This window comes from Juglans microcarpa x Juglans regia, chromosome 3D (assembly GCF_004785595.1).
Source record: "Juglans microcarpa x Juglans regia isolate MS1-56 chromosome 3D, Jm3101_v1.0, whole genome shotgun sequence".
Lineage (NCBI taxonomy): Eukaryota > Viridiplantae > Streptophyta > Magnoliopsida > Fagales > Juglandaceae > Juglans > Juglans microcarpa x Juglans regia.
The window spans coordinates 1,173,751-1,191,784 of record NC_054598.1 but is presented as its reverse complement, the minus strand read 5'-3'; the positions used below and the strand labels follow the sequence as shown (position 1 = coordinate 1,191,784).

At 32.8% G+C, this 18,034-nt stretch overlaps 2 pseudogenes; both read left to right on the top strand.

Moving 5' to 3' along the window:
• The first annotated feature begins 2,781 nt into the window (after positions 1-2,781).
• Positions 2,782-3,612, top strand: LOC121254937 (annotated as a pseudogene).
• Positions 3,613-10,449: 6,837 nt separating this feature from the next.
• Positions 10,450-12,543, top strand: LOC121254148 (annotated as a pseudogene).
• Positions 12,544-18,034: the final 5,491 nt, after the last annotated feature.

Below are 18,034 nucleotides of genomic sequence, written 5' to 3'. Positions count from 1 at the left end.
ATTAATATTTATTACATTTATTAAATATTAAATTAACATTAAATATTAATATTAATAATAATTATATTTTAATTAATTTAATATTAATATTTATCACATTTATTAAATATTAATATTAATATTCTAATTAATATTAACTAATTTATTTATTTTTATTACATTTTATATTTAATAATAATAAATCGAACCAAATTTCTTAATTATAAAAAATACTTACATATTTTTTAAAAATAGTAAGAATTGAATATTTTAATGTTTGGCTAACCAATTATTCACCTACAAATTTAAAGAATTACTATAGTAGAAGTCTAAAATTTTATAGAGATGTCCAATCTAATATGATGGTTTTTTAGTATATATTAACTAAAGTTTAACTATTATTGAGTTTTGACAGTTAATAAAGATGCTTTTTCAGTGACTGTCATCTCGTGGTAGCGAGCTCACCGTCAAACTTGGTTATTCTCACGGAAGACCTGTTGATAACTTGATATAACATATTTTAAATAAATAAATCTTATTGATATAACATATTCTATTAATATAACAAATAGAATTATTCCTATTTAAATAGATAGCTATTTAAGATAGAGAAATACCATATCGATTGAAAATAAAATAAAATAAAAAAATCAACGGGGAGGCAAGGCATGGGTTAAATGGAAGGGGTTGATCAAAGATTCCATTCTCACTTACCTTGGGCTTCGAACAAGCCATTTGAAACGGGCACGATTCACGGTGGTAGGAATAATTCCGTCCAGACCGGCAACACCGACTGGACGGGACTGAATTTTGGAGCAGTCGATTTCGGTCTCAAAATATATGGGCCGATGAATTTTGGTCCAGTTTTAGAGTCTACAAATTTTAGATTTAATCTGATCAAATCGGACTGAACTCTTATAAATATTTTTTAAAAAATATTTTTAATAATTTAATATATTATTTTTATATAGTAATTATATAAGTTAATGATATAATTTTTATCTAAATTATTATCATTAACTATATAAAATATAAAATAATATATACTATCAATTAATAATAAATCATAATCATGTGATAATTTATGTCATTATATGTAAATAGTCAATATATCATACATTTATACACACTTTACTATTTACACTTAATTAAAATAATTAGATAGTTTTTTAAAAATACATAAATTGCAAGGAAGCATGAATAATCCATATACAATAAAATTATTTGATATTCATTAATCATATATAAAATGTATGACATTATTAATAATTATACATACTAAACAGTAAAGTCTAAGTTAGTAAGTAGTAACTATTAATATCATAAATATACTTATAGTAAAATATTTTTTTAAAGAATTAGTTACATAATTCTTTTAATTTTAATTTAATAATTTAAATAATTTTTTCTTAATTTACTTGAAAAAATTAAGTCGGACCGGCTGGATCGACAACTAACTATCCATCCCTATGGATGTTTGATCCAAACTGGACCGGTTTACACCCCTAATAGGAGTTTGCATGCATCACCTATATACATGATTCTCACATAACTCTGTCATCGCACTAAAAATGAAACCATATCTTATTACTTTGTCAATGTTGAGATTATTATACCATGTAACCAGTTATACATTTGCTGCCATTATCGGTCTAATTGGTTCGGTCCATCGGTTCATAGAAAGATTTTTGGATCACACTGAAAAATTCGGTTTACCTTTTTTTCTGGATCATGCTAACGATCTGATCAGTCCTATTGGTTCGAATCAATATAAAATAGGCAAACATATAAAAAGTCTAAAATTACTTTTAATATGTATTTTCGATGCAACGATACAAAAAAACAAAATAACAAATTTTTAATTTTTTAATGTCAACTATTTAATTTTATTTGCACATTTTGTACTTGAAACTGGCCTAAAAAAAGTTGAAAAAAAAATCAAAATTATCCATATTCATCCATGAGAATTAGCAATTATCATAATAAAGTTAAAAATAAAAAATTGAGAAAATTAAATTAAAAAATGTAATATCATCCAAACTTCAAATATATATGGCCGATAGGTTAAATGAAAATTATATAATTAACTTATACAACTATTATATAAAATAATATATAAAAAAATATTTTAAAAAGCTATATATACTTCGGTCAGTCTGGTCCAAAAATATCACACATCGAGACCAGACCGAAAATCGAATCTAAGATTATATGGACCGAAACTAATCAATATACTTATCAATTTGATCCGGTTAGGACTAAACCATTCGGTCCGGTTGATCTAAACCGATAAACTTACACCCCTAATTGCTATAAGTCCCGTCCAAAAATCCTTTGGTCAAATTAGCAAACTATAGTTGTGCAAAAAAAAAGGACCTTTTATTGGATTTTGAGAAATGATATAGAAGAAATTGAATAAGAATACTATAAAGTTAAAAAATTATTGAATATAATTTTTACTATTTTTTTGTTTTAAAAATTGAAAATTTTGTTTTTTTTATGTTTTGTTAAGAAGCTTGGAAAAATTATATTAAATTTTGTGTTTGGATAATGGTTAGGTGATAATTAGATAAAAAAAAATTAAAAATTTGAAATTGAGAAATGTCTTGTATTTGAGTAATGTTTGGAAAGAAAATATCTAGAATATATGGGAATACCTCATTGTCCAAACTAACCCTAAAAGTTGGATAAGGGGGTACTTAGAAAATGAGATGAGATCATAATTATGTGAACAATAATAAAATGATTTAAGTTAAGATGTTTTACTAAATTTTAAAAAATGAGAGGAAAAAAGTTTACCAGAACAACCGAAACAAATTTAAGAAAAGCAAAGTACAAGATAGCCATGGCTCACCATATTTTCATCCTCTCTTTCCTAGTGATTCTAGCAGCCATTCAAGGCATCTATGTGGTTGGCTGCATTGTCACAAATACTGCCAGCAACACTCTGGTGGGCCTCGCTTTGATAAGGAAATTGGATTTGAGTACAGTGGGCAAACGCCGGTTTCTGCTATGAATTTCATATTTGGAATCTTCTAGCAAAACAATGGAGCAAACAAAAAGAATGTACAAAAAGTAAGCTTGTTTATCGACGACAGGGATGGAGTCGCATACTCTAGCAACAATGAGATCCACGTTAGTGCGAGATACATCAATGTCTATTCGGGCAATGTAAAAAGTGAAATCACCAGAGTGTTTTACCACAAAATGACTCATGTATGGCAATGGAATGGTAATCGGCAGGCTCTGGGAGAATTGTTCAAAGGAATGCTGATTTTGTGAGGTTGAGTGCCAAGCCACTAGGTGCAGCTTGGATGAGGTGATAGATTGGACCAATGCTACGATGTTACGGCTAGGCTTTTGGACTATTACAACGGTCTTGGAAATGAGTTTGTGGCTGGCTTGAATAAGAAAATGAGGATTGGTTAGAGTCCTAATTATTTTGTCAATCTACTCGGCAAGTCTGTTGATATGCTCTGGAGTGATCACTATAAAGCCAAGTATGGAAATTAAAATAAGGCAATGTTTCAAGATCAGCTTCTTAACATGAATAAAATGTTGTGTACTGCCTTATCAACATATATATAGTACGATCTAAGATAAATAAAAGTGTTTTAGAAGCTTATTGCTTAATTATCATGCCTTCTTCTTTGCGTTTGTTTCTGGTTTTTTTCAGCTCATCCAAGTTGAACCTGAAATATGCTTGCATGCAGCTTGTAAAATTAAGCACCGTCACACTAAAAAATTCTTATGCAAAACTAATCATTTCGCTATCAAAACAGTGAAATGGGACGACAGAGCCATGGTTTAAGACGATCGAGTTTCTCGGTCTCGCTCCTTTTTTGTCACTATAGCAGAGCGGCCATTCCATTCAAGGGCCCCATCAGGCCTGTTGAATGCGTAGTCGAGTTGCAAGCACTACTGGCAAGGCTCGCTTAATCGGGTCCGGTCCAATCCGGTTGTAAGGACATCTTCTAGCAAAACATCAGCGCGAACAATATAAAAACTGAGCTTAATTGTTTATCGATGACAATATTAATGGATGGAGTCGCACGTGTATACTGTCAAGACTCGAAAATGAGTCGCGTACGTTGGGCAAAGTCTGAGAATTGTATGGCAGTTTTCTTACTATTATTTTAAGCTGTACGAAAATTAATAATCTCGATCGGACCAACAACGTACTAATTCCTCCTAAGTATTAATGGGATTTCTTATTCTGAACTCCAAAAAAAAAAATGGTCAAAATGTCCATGCCCATTGCCTGCAGATATTAGTGTTCCGTGTTGTTCTGTTAATCATGCTGTACTTCTTTGAAGAGGTCATGTACAAGCTGTAACCTTTGAAGTACTTCTAAAGAGGCGCGAAGTCTGGTTTAATTTTGATGATTTTTTTTTTTTTTTTTTTTGTCCAAATTATCATATATTAGCAAATCGGGTCGTCCGTCTTGCTTAAAATTTATTACTAGCAATATCACTTACAATTCTAGAAGCTGCGAGCTGCAACAGTTCGACACGGCAAGTCTGGGTCAGCTAAAGACGGAGCCGGTCAACTTTAACGATGGCTTGACTAAGACCGAAGACGTGACTATTTAAGAGCAGGCGTTTAAATATACAGTTCTTTTATATACAGTCGATATATGTAATCGGCATGTAGTCGTTCATACCACATCATATTTAAAATAAATTTTTCCTCTCTCATAAGCTCGATCTCTCTCTCTCACCTTAGCTCTTCTCATCTCTCTCTCATCAGCTCGATCTCTCTCTCATTAAGTGTCTCCATATCAGCCACGTTTGCACGCCGTTTACACCAGACGCTTACAGCAAGCATTTTTCTTAAATATAAAGATAAACGATACTTATAATAATAGAATGCGTAAGTATAATATAATTTTATAAAAGAAAATGAGTAAATATTATATTTATATGATAAAAAAATAATTTTTTAGTAATAAAATAGTTTGAATTAATATGGTTTATGTGATTTTGAAAAATGAGAGAAAAAATTAAATAAAAATATTATAAAGTTAAAATATTATTAGAATATAAATTTTTAATATTATTTTTGTTTTGAGGTTTGAAAATGTTTAATTGTTTTGTATTTTGTTTGAAAATTTGAAAAAATTATAATAATTAAGTAATTATTAAATTAAAAAATTAAAAATTAAAAATTAAAAAATCTTTATATTTATAGTGTTTGAATGTTGAAATGAAATAAATCGATAGAACGAGATGACAAATCTTACCATCCAAACGAGCCTAATTCTTATATTCTACGTGTTCATATTGAATATAAAACAATAGCTAGCCACTTAAGTCTCCATCGAGATGTGAAGATTTCAGCAACTGATCAATCTTATAGTCTAGTCATGGACAAAATGTCCACAACCCAACAACCCAATTGCTATTTCATGATTTATAGGCAGAAGAATAGTCTGCATGCATGATCAAGTTGCGTAGGCACATCACCAATTCACCAGCAAGGTCGATTGAAATCCACAAACTTTTTGCGGAAAAAAATTAAAGCTATGCACAATGCCTTCAATCAATCTAAACTACGTACAGAGAGAGCCAGCCGGTTTCAAACCTTGAATTAAGCGACATATCGATGATCTAGAGCATTAATGACCTCAATACTTATTTTTGTCGCCATGTATTTTCATGGAAAGAGGCATGAATTTGGTGGGAAAAAGACTATTCTGACCGATTTTAGTTGTGGGGAGTTTGTAGAATATAACTGGCCAAAAAAAGTGTTTTATCGCACGAAATAAACCGACTCGTCGGAAATGTTCACTTTTACTAATGAGATTAATCGTGTGAAAAAAATTATTTTATCATGAGAAATATGATAGCATTTTATGGTAAATCCCTAGGGAAAAAAAAATTCTCAAAATAGGGTTTTGTGGCAAATAAGCATTTCGGGCAACTCATTTCATTGGAAATGTCTTTTCCCAACAGAAAGATTGGTGGAAAAAGCCAGATAATCTGATGCTTGTTTTGTTGTCGGAATTACTACTAATTTCAGCAAAAAGTCTTACTGGGTTATAGTGTTTCCGACCGAATTATTTGGTGGGAACAACTTCTTTCCCAGCCAAATTCCATTGTCGGTAAAGGTTGTTGAACTTTTTTCCTACAACTTCTACCTGTCGATAATACTCATTTGCATGAGAAGTTGATGTCTTGGCGATGAACTTAACTCGCAAGAAATAGTCCTTGGTGAAAGTGCTAGTAACCTATTTTCCACCAAAATACTCATCAGATACTGATTCATTTGTTAGGAGATTTTTGGTAGAAAGTATCTTAATTATGTTTTAAAACTTTTCCCACGGATTCATAGAATCACTAATTGTCATCCATATGAAAAAGTCCATACTTAAACCGTTAAGTCAATTTTGAATTTTGAATACAACAATTAATTAATATAGGTGCACTCAATGATGTACACTATCAATATAAGCGACCTATAGCCATTATTTGAGGATATCCAACAGTATCCAACAGTAAATCTATGTAAAAGCCCTAAACCATTCCACACCAACAGATCAAGACTCATATCATGCACTACAATAGTTAAACAACCTATTTAAATTTGCATGTTCTGGGAAAAGACAATACATTATTGTGTCCTTGTAGCATGATAAATCAATGCAATTAGTTTGATACCTAGATAGGATGTCCAACAGTACATCCTTGTATTTTGAAATGAGTAAAATAACACTTATCATAACAATATCACACGATGGATAAACTTGGAATATCATGCACATCCATATAACACGATGTTTTAACATTCCAATATGACAAAGTCAATGAAGGCCATGGAAATACATCATGTTGCTGCATGGTTGCGGGAAGTAGAGGAGGGTCACCTACAAGGATATTGTCTTGTTCATAGCATATATATGCATGTAACTATATATATACATATATTTGGCTCTAGACACACAGCTTAATTTAGTCCAAGATGCTGAGAGAGCTCCAATTCTGGTCCCCATTAACTCACCAAACAGCCTCTTCATCTAACCATCCCAAGACTGATAAGTACCTGGAAAAATAATGTGGCATATAAGCCCATAATCAGCCTTTCTATACCACACTACAGAAAGTCAATAGTATCCTGCTAATGGTGATAGATTTCCTTACATTATAAGACATTATAAAAATATTTACCAAATCCAATATGGATTTCTTACACCTTACTCAAGTTTATTATCAAATTCTCATGCTAAGACCCCCCCCCCCCCCCAAAAAAAAAATATATATATATATATATATATTACTAAACCAGAGATTGATGGGAACAGTGACGGGTTTGTAAAACATGCTTAGACTTATCACAGAACTTGAAGTCAATTCATCCCTCTAGTACTGAATGAAACATAAAACATACAATTCCAAATGTATTGTTGTCCACAATGATCAACCATTACATAGAATATACGTAGGCAACATCGGTGACAACATTGGTCACTATCATGCTAATACATTCTAACCTAATAAAAGTATGATGATGTGTCAGCCTAAGTTTTTGATAATCACAAGTCACTTGCGAGTAAATAATTCAATTTGCTAGTTTCAAGTTCCATACTATGCATATTTTTTAATCTCTCCCTTTCAATAAGAAATATGGAATTTATTCAGATGGCTCAATGATTATACCACTTTGAAATACTGGAGCATTAAGTAGGGAAATTACCTTAAGTAATTCCGGACTAGATGGAGAAATATATTCTAATTGAAGGTCTTCAGTTGACAGTTTGGGTTGAGCTGTGTATGTTAAACTTTATTCACTCTATAAATTTCAGAATTTGTGGTCTCCAGCCAGTACCCAAGAGCACCTTAAAATTAAATCAAGCAACCAATCAAAATGAAGACCGAATATGCACAATGAATGTACATTTCCATTATAACTACAAGCATATAGAGTGAATGACCACTTTGCACAAGAAAAGTTGATCAAAAGTTCAGTTGTAAAATGCATACATGCTAAGACAACACATGCTGCAGATGACTCCAATAAGCAGGCCTGCAAATGACTCCAATATGATTTTCTGGTACTAAACATTTGAAGATGCCCTTGCACCCTTAACCACATCTCTCTAATCTGGAATTATATCATAGTATATGATTGTCTGGACTCTGGCCTCAACCACCTATACAATTTCTATTTTAGATTTTTCTAAAAAGAATGAACAAATTCATGGAATAGGACTCTGGTTGCTTGAAGTGCCCTGCCCTCTGCAACTGATAGTAAACATTATGGAATTCATAGATAGGGGGCACCCCTGGTGAGTGCCTTACTTATGGAAGGTTTTTATGGACATACCGATTTTTCCTTCTCTTAGGATGAGTGCCACACAACCCACAGCACGTGTTTCATATCCAGACACGACATTCCTGAAGAGGGCTGAGCTAGGGAAGGTTGTACTGAACAGGGCAAATCTTCCTCGTTTGTTTTTGCAGATGAGATGAGTTGAGATTTAAAGTTAAAAGTTGAATAAAATATTGTTAGAATATCTTCTTTAATATTATTTTTGTTTTGGGATTTGAAAATGTTGAATTGTTTAGTTTATTTTGTGTGGAAATTTGAGAAAGTTGTAATGATTAAATGAGATGAGATGAGATGAGTTGAGGGGAGTTGTGAAAACAAACGAGTCTCATCCTTTTTAGGCTGGGACTGTTTGTTTTTTTAGGTAAATAAAACAAGAATTTTGAAAAAATGATATGTACATCAGCACTGCCCAAGATAACTATTATGTGGGCTTTACTTTTATGATAATTTTATCCTTAAGTTTAGTAGTTTTTATGGACTGCATTATGATGTTGGGCTAATTTAGTTGTTAAAATACAAAACTATTTTTAAATTGGGTAATCTATTTTAGTAAGCCCAGAAACATTATATTAAAGAACTACCAGAAAGCTTTTTTTTTTTTTTTTTATAGAAAATATGTAGGTGTTAAATTATGTCATTTAATATAAACCAGTTTACAACAATATTTTGTGAGGATTCAGATTTTATTTCTTAATAATTTTGAATGCAATTAAACTTATGTCATTAAGTGAGTTTTCTGTGACTTGTTTAAGAAATTTGTAGTAAGTTTTAAATTATGCTACTAAGAATAATTGGAAGATTAAATATGATATTAATGTTTAAATAATTATATGATATTAGTGTACATAAGCAAATATTTTAAATTGCTTACCCTAGAATGTGGTTAATTTAGTGGAATGCAATGACATGCTTAGGATTAGCATATAGTTAGACTATTACTATAAAGCCAGTTCTTTGATAGCCATTCTTTTTATGTACCATGCATGTTACGATCTATATAAGCATATCAGTCATCATAGCATATGATCATGTTAATTTTATGTGTCATGTTCAGGTTTAGCATTTTATAGTTATTTATATTAGTATGAACGTCATGCATATCACGTCGCATAAGACACATAAGTTATCTTAATTTTAAGTATAAGATAAAATAAGATCGGATCAGTTAATCAGACGGCATTTCAGTTCAATATTCAGGGTGGATGTGCAAGCCACAGACTCGAGCATGGTCCACCGTAATATGTCAAAATACTACTCAATGTTTGCCCTTGCTGTAGCGGAATGTGGGGCCATTGTACAACCTTGCACACAGGGTCAAGTGTGTGGGCCAGTTAGATTAATCAGTTAATTCAGATAAGTTAAGACAGTCATGCATTACATGACCATCAGCGTGATATGACAAGAATTTTATTCAGCATGAGAATTTTATAAAAGCCTTTTAATTATTATGTTTACATTGTGGTAAGTTCTTACTGAATTTTCGACTCATTTTAATTTTATTTCATTTTTCTTTACCACCAAGTGAGAACAATGAGGACTGAGCAAGCGGGCAAAGTTTAGAAGGAGCAGACTAATGAACCTTAGATTCTATTTATGATTTCTTTTCATTTAGTCGGTTTGGAAACTTGGATATGATTATGTTTTAGACAATGGTTTAACTTAAGTTTTCTTTGGAAATGAACAATATTTTTTAAAAAAAATTATGCAAGTCTCTTATCTGGTGGCTTTAGTTACATATGTACGTGACATTCCTAAACCTAGGGAAGGGGATGTTACATATATATTAGTAGACCATAACAGAGAAGGATTACGCACATAGGTGGAATGACATAGAATGATGTTTTTCAATTAATTTTGTTAAGATATGTTTTCATTGAAATGAACAGGTGGTTTTTAATACACCCTAAACATCTATCCGACCCAGAAATTCATGACAATTTTTATCTTTTCTTTCTAAAATAACGATAGAAGAACGATGGTCTCCACGAAAAAGAAAAAATCATATTTTACTTTTGACTCTGAGTGGTAAAACAAGGGAGAATCATATTTCTACTTTTGAAACTTGTTAGAGTTTGTGAACTAACCTCAACAACTGGCTGGCAGCACACAAACAATATTATCTTCTGAGGTTGAACGTGGCAGATGTTGGCCGTGAAAGTGAGTGGAGGTCGGGGGACGGGGACTCTCTGCACGATGTTTCTTCGGATCGGAAGCCCTAATTTCCTCAAGCCACAAAATCAAGAGACTGATTCCAGGTATGAGATTGAGGGTTGAGGGCTAATCGAGAAGCACCGTTGACGACTGATCGAGAAGCACCGCCGAGAATTGACCGAGAAGCAGAAAAGGGTTGTTACATGGATCTTAGATTCTGATTTACTGTACATGCCCACCGCTAGTTTCGCCCCAAATATGAGAAATATTACAATTCCCGCGTGTTTATTTGCATCGGCTTTTAGCGACGACAACTTCTCATCCCAAATATTATTTTTCTCCACCGAATTCCACTTATAGGATATTAGAGCTTCGTCAAAATCTAATCATAGCTAAATTTTAGTTAATATGTGTCAAAAAATCACTATATTAGATTGGATATTTCTATAAAATCTTAGACTTCTGTTACAATAATTTTCTAAATTTATAGGTAAACAGTAGGTTAGCCAAATATTAAAATATTCAATTCTCACTCATCTCACAAAATATACAGATATTTTTTGTAATTAAGAAATTTGGTTTGATTTATTTTTATTAAATATAAAATGTGATAAAAATAAATTAATTAGAATATTAATATTAATTTAATTAGAATATAATTATTATTAATATTAATATTTAATGTTAATTTAATATTTAATAAATGTAATAAATATTAATTTAATTTAATTAGAATATAATTATTATTAATATTAAATTGGTAGAATTATAAAATGTGATACAAATAAATTAAATAAAAAAATTATTAAATTAATAATATTTTATTATTATATAGAAAGTAAATGATTAATTCAATGTGAAAATTGAATTTAAATGGAATATGTAAATGTAAAAAAGTATCATATTGGCTAAATTTTGAAGATAAATTTAGTCAAGCCAATGAAGATGCTCTTACAAGATTGCAAAAGAGTATTTCTTTCCCCACGAAAACACTTTGTGTCATAAGCAATCTAGAATAATGTTAAAGAGAAGTTACTGTAGTAGTGCATACTTTGTACTTACTGCTGACTACTTTTAATTCTCTATTTTTTTATTTTAAATTTGAGAGATGTGTGGTATAGATGATGCTACATTATATATGTAAAATGGTTGCTTCTAACAGTGATTTTTATCTATATTTATTCAATTTGAAAAGATATCTTGAGAAACGATTTTAGTTGAACTTTAGTTTTAAAGGTGCAAATATCTTTAATAAAAATTTATATCAGTAACAATATTTATTCCTTTATTATCTATATAATTTTCGTGTACCAGCATTAAATTTCATTGTTGATTGTGATAAATTACTAACTAATTTTTTTTTTTTTTTAAATGTAAACGACATAACGAGTACAAGTCAGACTAGCTAGTCCTAGCAGCCGCCCTGCATAGTACCCAAGCGGTGGAGTACATTGTCGGTAACTGGGCCGAAACAACCCCAGGCATAATCAGCTTGGCGTCGAGTACACGAGACAAACAATGGAGTCCGTCTCCAACTTCATCTGGAACATTTTGCAACAAAACAACGAGGCTGACAGGAAGAGCGTCCAGCGTGTGCCCCTGTTCGTCAATGACATGGGACAAGACAAAATTGCTTACACTACCACCAGCAATGGAAATTATGAAATTCACGTTGGTGATGACTATATCCAACACATAAGGGGGAAATGATCAAGACCGACTTCAATGGGGTGCTTTATCATGAAATGGTGCACGTATGGCAATGGCTTGATTATGGTACATATCAGTCTGGTAACGTAACTGAAGGGATAGCGGATTTTGTGAGGTTGAAGGCTAATTACGTGCCTAATAGTGGCTGGGTGCAGCCAGGAGGCGGCGACCATTGGGACCAGGGCTACTCGGTGACAGCACGGTTTCTAGACTACTGCAATGATCTTACGAATGGATTTGTGGCAGAACTCAACAAAATGATGAAAGCTGGTTATAACGATAGATACTTCGTAGATCTGCTGGGGAAGTCAGGTGATGAGCTTCGGAGTGAGTACAAGGCCAAGTATGCAGGAAATTAGACATCGATCCATAGTACGTACGCAAGCTACATATACAACTAGGTTTTTTTTTTTTTTTTTTTTTTTTTTTTTTTTTTTTTTTTAATTTTTTTTTTATTTTTATTTTTAATATACAGCTAGCTATAGGGCTATGCAAACCCTCTGCCCACTTCGACTCCGTCCAGGCTCTGCTCTGATCTTGATTCTGACGGAGTCAGAGTGGTCGAAATTCGGAGTTAGAGTTAGAGTTGGAGTTGGAGTCGGAGTGACTCCAAGAATGATTGTCAAAGTCGGAGTTCGAAGCTTCACCCGAACTCCAACTTTTTTAAAAAAAAAATTCAGATTTAAAATAATGTCGTTTTACATATGAATTTTTTAAAAAAATAACTAAACGACGTCATTTCTTCACACGGGGGTCCAAAATGCAGGACCCCCTTTCTTCCTTCTTCCCTTCACTCTCTTTCCCTTTTTCTAATTCTCTAAATCTTTTTTGTTCCCTCTCTAAGTCTTTGTTGCTCCATTCCCGTTTGCCGTAGTGATCTTGTTGTCGTCTGCACTGTTCAGCCTTTGCGACGTCGTAACTCGTAAGTGTAGCTTGAGACTCCGAGCCCTAAATTAATTAATTTTTACAATTTTTATTTTTTGTTTTTGTCATGATGTTGGGTTGCCTGGAATTATTTGATACTTTACATTATAATAGTTGTTTTAGGTCTAGTTGTTGGCTGTTGGGTTGCTTGTAAATGTAAAATGGAATGGATTATAATGGAGTGGAACACTGTGAAATGGCACCTGTGTATGCATGGAAGGTGTTTGTGAATTATGAAATGTTGCTGAGCTATGAAACATGTTTAATTATTCTGCAGTTCTTCTGAATTTTGGTGACTATCTTATGTACTCCAGTTTTATGCTTGAAAATTGTTATTTGAAGAAACTTTTTCTAGAGTTTAGGGACTTTGGGTGATAATGAAGGTGCAATTTTTGTTAATGAATAAAAAACAAATCTTAATATATTATTTTCTCAGTTATACTCTCAGTCTCCACTTTCTTCAAAGCCTATTTGTTTATGCAATCTTTCTTTACTTATAATTAAGTCTTAAATCAAATCTCAGTCATGTGCATTTTACTCATAAACTTTCGGGCTTCGTGTGAAAGTTGCAGGCATGGTATATTAGTATGAGTGGCATTATCATTGAAAGGTTATACCCTTATAGGATTGAAGTATATTTCTCTAAGCATTATTTTGCTTATTGATCCACATGATTTTAAAGCACTTATTATAAGGATAGTTGTAGATAATGAGATGATGAGACAGGAAAAGTTGAGAGGAGGAAGGAGAGACAAATTGAGTGGCCGTGGGTGCTGACTTTTAGCTTTGCTTTATTTCAGAATCCAATGCCAAGGACTTTTTGGTCCTGTCTCCACTGCTGCCTGCCAAGTGCCAAGCTGGAAATTAAGACCAATTAGAGAACGCTAATGCTTTAAAGCACTACTGCTTGTAAATTCTCTCTCTCTCTCTTCCTTATGGTATAATAACTAATAAGATCACCAGATAACATGATGAGGAATAAGAAAAGATATAAACAAATCTGACTTCATTTAAGATATTATTCTTTCTTATGTAGTCAATTCTATTTTGCCATATCATTTTATATGTAAATTTATAGGCATAAATTTCTAGAGCACAACTGCACAAGCACAAGCACCATCTAGATCCTAGGCATAAAGAACAATCGTGCACTTAATTGAAGTATATGCGGTACATGCTTTTTTGGCTTGCTTTTTTTTATGATTTAAAATTTTATTGTATTGCCACACTTTGTTTACAACTTTTCAGTCCTTTCCATATACATACATATATATATATAGTATATGTTTTTTGAAACTAATTCTTTTGCTTCAAATTTATTTTTTTCAGCTTCTTTGATTGTGATAAGAATACTATACCTAGTGGAGACAATCTTCCACAAGTGGATGCGGCGGATGCCAGTGCTCCTACATTGGTGGATACTTCCACCCCCAGAGCCATATCTAGAGCATTATCTAGAGCAGCTACTTCCTGTGCAAGTAGTCGACTCTCAGTAGATATAGAAGATGAGGATATATTCAATGAAGAGGAAGAGATGCTCATTGAGCACAATTGACCACCACAGTCTTCTAAAAGAAGGTCGTGGATATGAGAACATTTCATCAAAATTCTTAGTGATTGTGCGAACCCACAAGCAAGATGCCACCACTGTGGGCAACTTTGTGGTTGTCATTCGAAGAAGCAAGGCACCCGTGTATTAATAGCACATCTTAATGATTGTCAGTGGTATAAGATCACAAAGGGATTGGCGGCCATTGATCAAACCAACCTCAGTTACAAAACTTCTACGGCCACTGATAGTACGCATGTTAAGAAGCTATCAATCCCTCAATACAGTAAGAAGATGCTGTGGGAATTGCTTGCAAAGATGATCATTTGTGATGAGATGCCTTTTACGACAGTTGACAAAAAAGGCTTTCGTAAATTTGTGCACACTCTTAAGCCACGTTTTCTCATGCCTTCACGGTATATGATGATGCGAGATTGTTTGAAAAAATATGCGAAGGAGAAGGCAAAAATGAAGGAAATGTTTATTACCACTAGCCTGAGAATGTCATTTACGACTGATACATGAATGTCCATATAGAATGTCAACCACATGTGTATTATCACAGCCCACTTTGTAGATAGTGAGTGAACGATGCATAAGCGGATTATTGGATTTAAAAAAATTATTGATCACAAGGGTTCATCCATTGGTGCAACAATAGATGACTGTATGAAGGACTGAGAATTAAAAAAGCCATTTGTATCACAGTTGATAATGTCAGTGTCAATGACACTGCAATTGAGTGGTTCAAGCGGAATATGACAGCGAAAAAGGATATCATTCTTGGAAATGAGTTTATACATGTTCGATATTGTGCTCATATCATCAACTTTATAGTTGTTGAGGGATTGAAGAAGGTTGATGATTCCATTACTAAAATCCGCAACCTTGTGAGATATGTGAGGGCTTCCCCCAAAGGTTTGGCAAGTTTAAGGCGATAGCCGAACAACTTCAGATTCCATGTTCTGCCATGTTGTGCTTAGACGTTCCGACTCATTGGAATTCGACATATATGATGTTGGATGTAGCGTAAAAGTACCAAAGAAAGTTTGAGCCGATGGAGGTCGAGGATGGGGGCCTGAGGTATGCTTTGCTAGAGTAAGTAGGGGAGAATGGAGCTTGGTGCGCCAGACACAATTGATTGGGTCAATGTGAAGTATTTTGTTGATTTTTTGAAGTTGTTTTATAATATAACTATCTGGATATCTGGATCCAAATATTGTATTGCAAACTTGTACTTCAGCGAGCTCTTGGAGCTTCATGACCACTTGCAACAAAGTTGTGCTGACACTGTGAGATTGTTATTTGCTATGGCTACGAGAATAAAATCTAAATATGATAAATTTTGGGGGAATATTGAGAATATAAATAGGTTATTATTTGTGGCTGTAATTCTTGATCCCTAATATAAGTTGAAAATTATAGAATTTTAGACCAGGGACATCCTCGAGGAAGATATGGCTGAAGAGTTTACTAGATAGCTGAGAAATTATATGATAACTTATATAGCCACTACAACAACAATGGTCAACCTACTCCAACAAGTAGTAGCCGTAGCTCCTCACACAGGACCAGCTTGACATCTTCTTTAGATAACAGAGGTGTAGATCTTTCATCACCATTGGTGTGGCGATATCATCAAATTCGTGCATCGAAGAATATTATGCAGTGTAGGTCTGAAGTTGAGCGTTATTTGATAGAAGATGTTGGGGCACCTAGTGATACGTTTCATTTATTAACTTGGTGGAAAGTTAATTCCACCAAACTTTCTATTCTTTCCCGAACAACCCGAAATGTACTAGACATTCCTATTACTACGGTTGCCTCTGAGTCGGCGTTTAGCACCAGGTCGCGTTTTGTATGCTTATCAAAGTTTATTGGTATCGACAACTGTCGAGACCCTCGTTTGTACACAGAACTGATTAAGTTCAACGCCCATTAGAGTAGATACCGTTGACTCCGAGAGCTATAGGCTTGAATCAGGTAACTTTATAAATTTAAATGATTATTTACATAATTTTAATGTTTTCATTATTTAATTTATAATTTATATGATTTTGTAAACCTAGCTGTGAACTTCAGACTAATTGTAGATGATTGAGAGTTTGAGACCGACGCACCATAGGATGATTACCATTATGCAAAACTCGTCAGAGTCAAAGGTGGAGGTGCGTTCATAATATTACTTGGAGTCTTGGCTGATGGTTTAGAAGTTTATAATTAAATGACTAAAGAAAAGATAGTACATCTGATCAATAAAAGTTAAGACTTCATACAGGAAAATTGGAAATCATTATCAAGTATCGAGTCATCGACTCAAATGCATGGACTGTCCAAGACTGATGCGGGACATTGGCCATTGTGGCTATTTCACATTTGAATGAAACTTATGATATTATTCAATTTTTGGTACTGTAAATTTAAATTTATTGCGATTTGGAATTTTAAATTTAAATTTATGGTTTACAATTTGTAGTTTGATTTAGTTATTGTATTTAAATTTTAATCTTTTAATTATTATTTTACATTATTAAACAGAGATTAATATTGAGCCAATCGAAGATTCGAAATCCATTTGCTGAGCAGGGCAACTAGGCCTGAAAAAGCCTAGTTGCTACTTCAATCGGAGCTCTGAGGTTGGAGATGGGCACTCGAACGTGGGAGCCCACCCCTAGCTAGCTAGCTGATCAAGATATAATGGTATTAATTAATGTGAATAAGATGATCCGATATGTATTCATGTCTATTTGATCATCATCATTTATCATGGACGTCGTATTAAGCCAATTGATGTTCATCTGTTATGTGTGTGTGTGTGTGTGACAGCAAATATTCCATGAGCTATAAGCCTATATATAGCTTTGAATGAATTAGAATACTGATAAATATGAATGATATATCACCGTGTGAATTACGCAATCTGTGCATCGACCGATTTACATATGTAATGGACAATCTATGGCGTCGATGGTTTTAATTTGGCAGGGGAAGGATGGTGGGTCGGTCTTTTGGTTTTTTTGGTCTCTTCTTTGATAGGTAGAAAAGTTTGGTAGAAACACGTAAAGGGTTAGGAAAATACTATAGATTTATATAAAAATAAATTTATAAACTGATGTGATTTAATACAGTACGTTAAATTATAAAATTATTTTTATTATAAAATAAATTTAATAAATCACATAAAATTACATTAGTTTATAAATTTATTTTTGTAAATACTCAATTTATGTAGCACTGCTAAACAAGGATACTTTTGAAAGTATAATCCGGATAAATCAACTGATTAAAGATTACTTTTTAGGGTAATGATTAAATATTGTCTATGAATTATCTTTTGACTTGTTTTTTAAAAAAATAAGAAATGATTTAAGGAGATAAAAAAAATCATAGTGG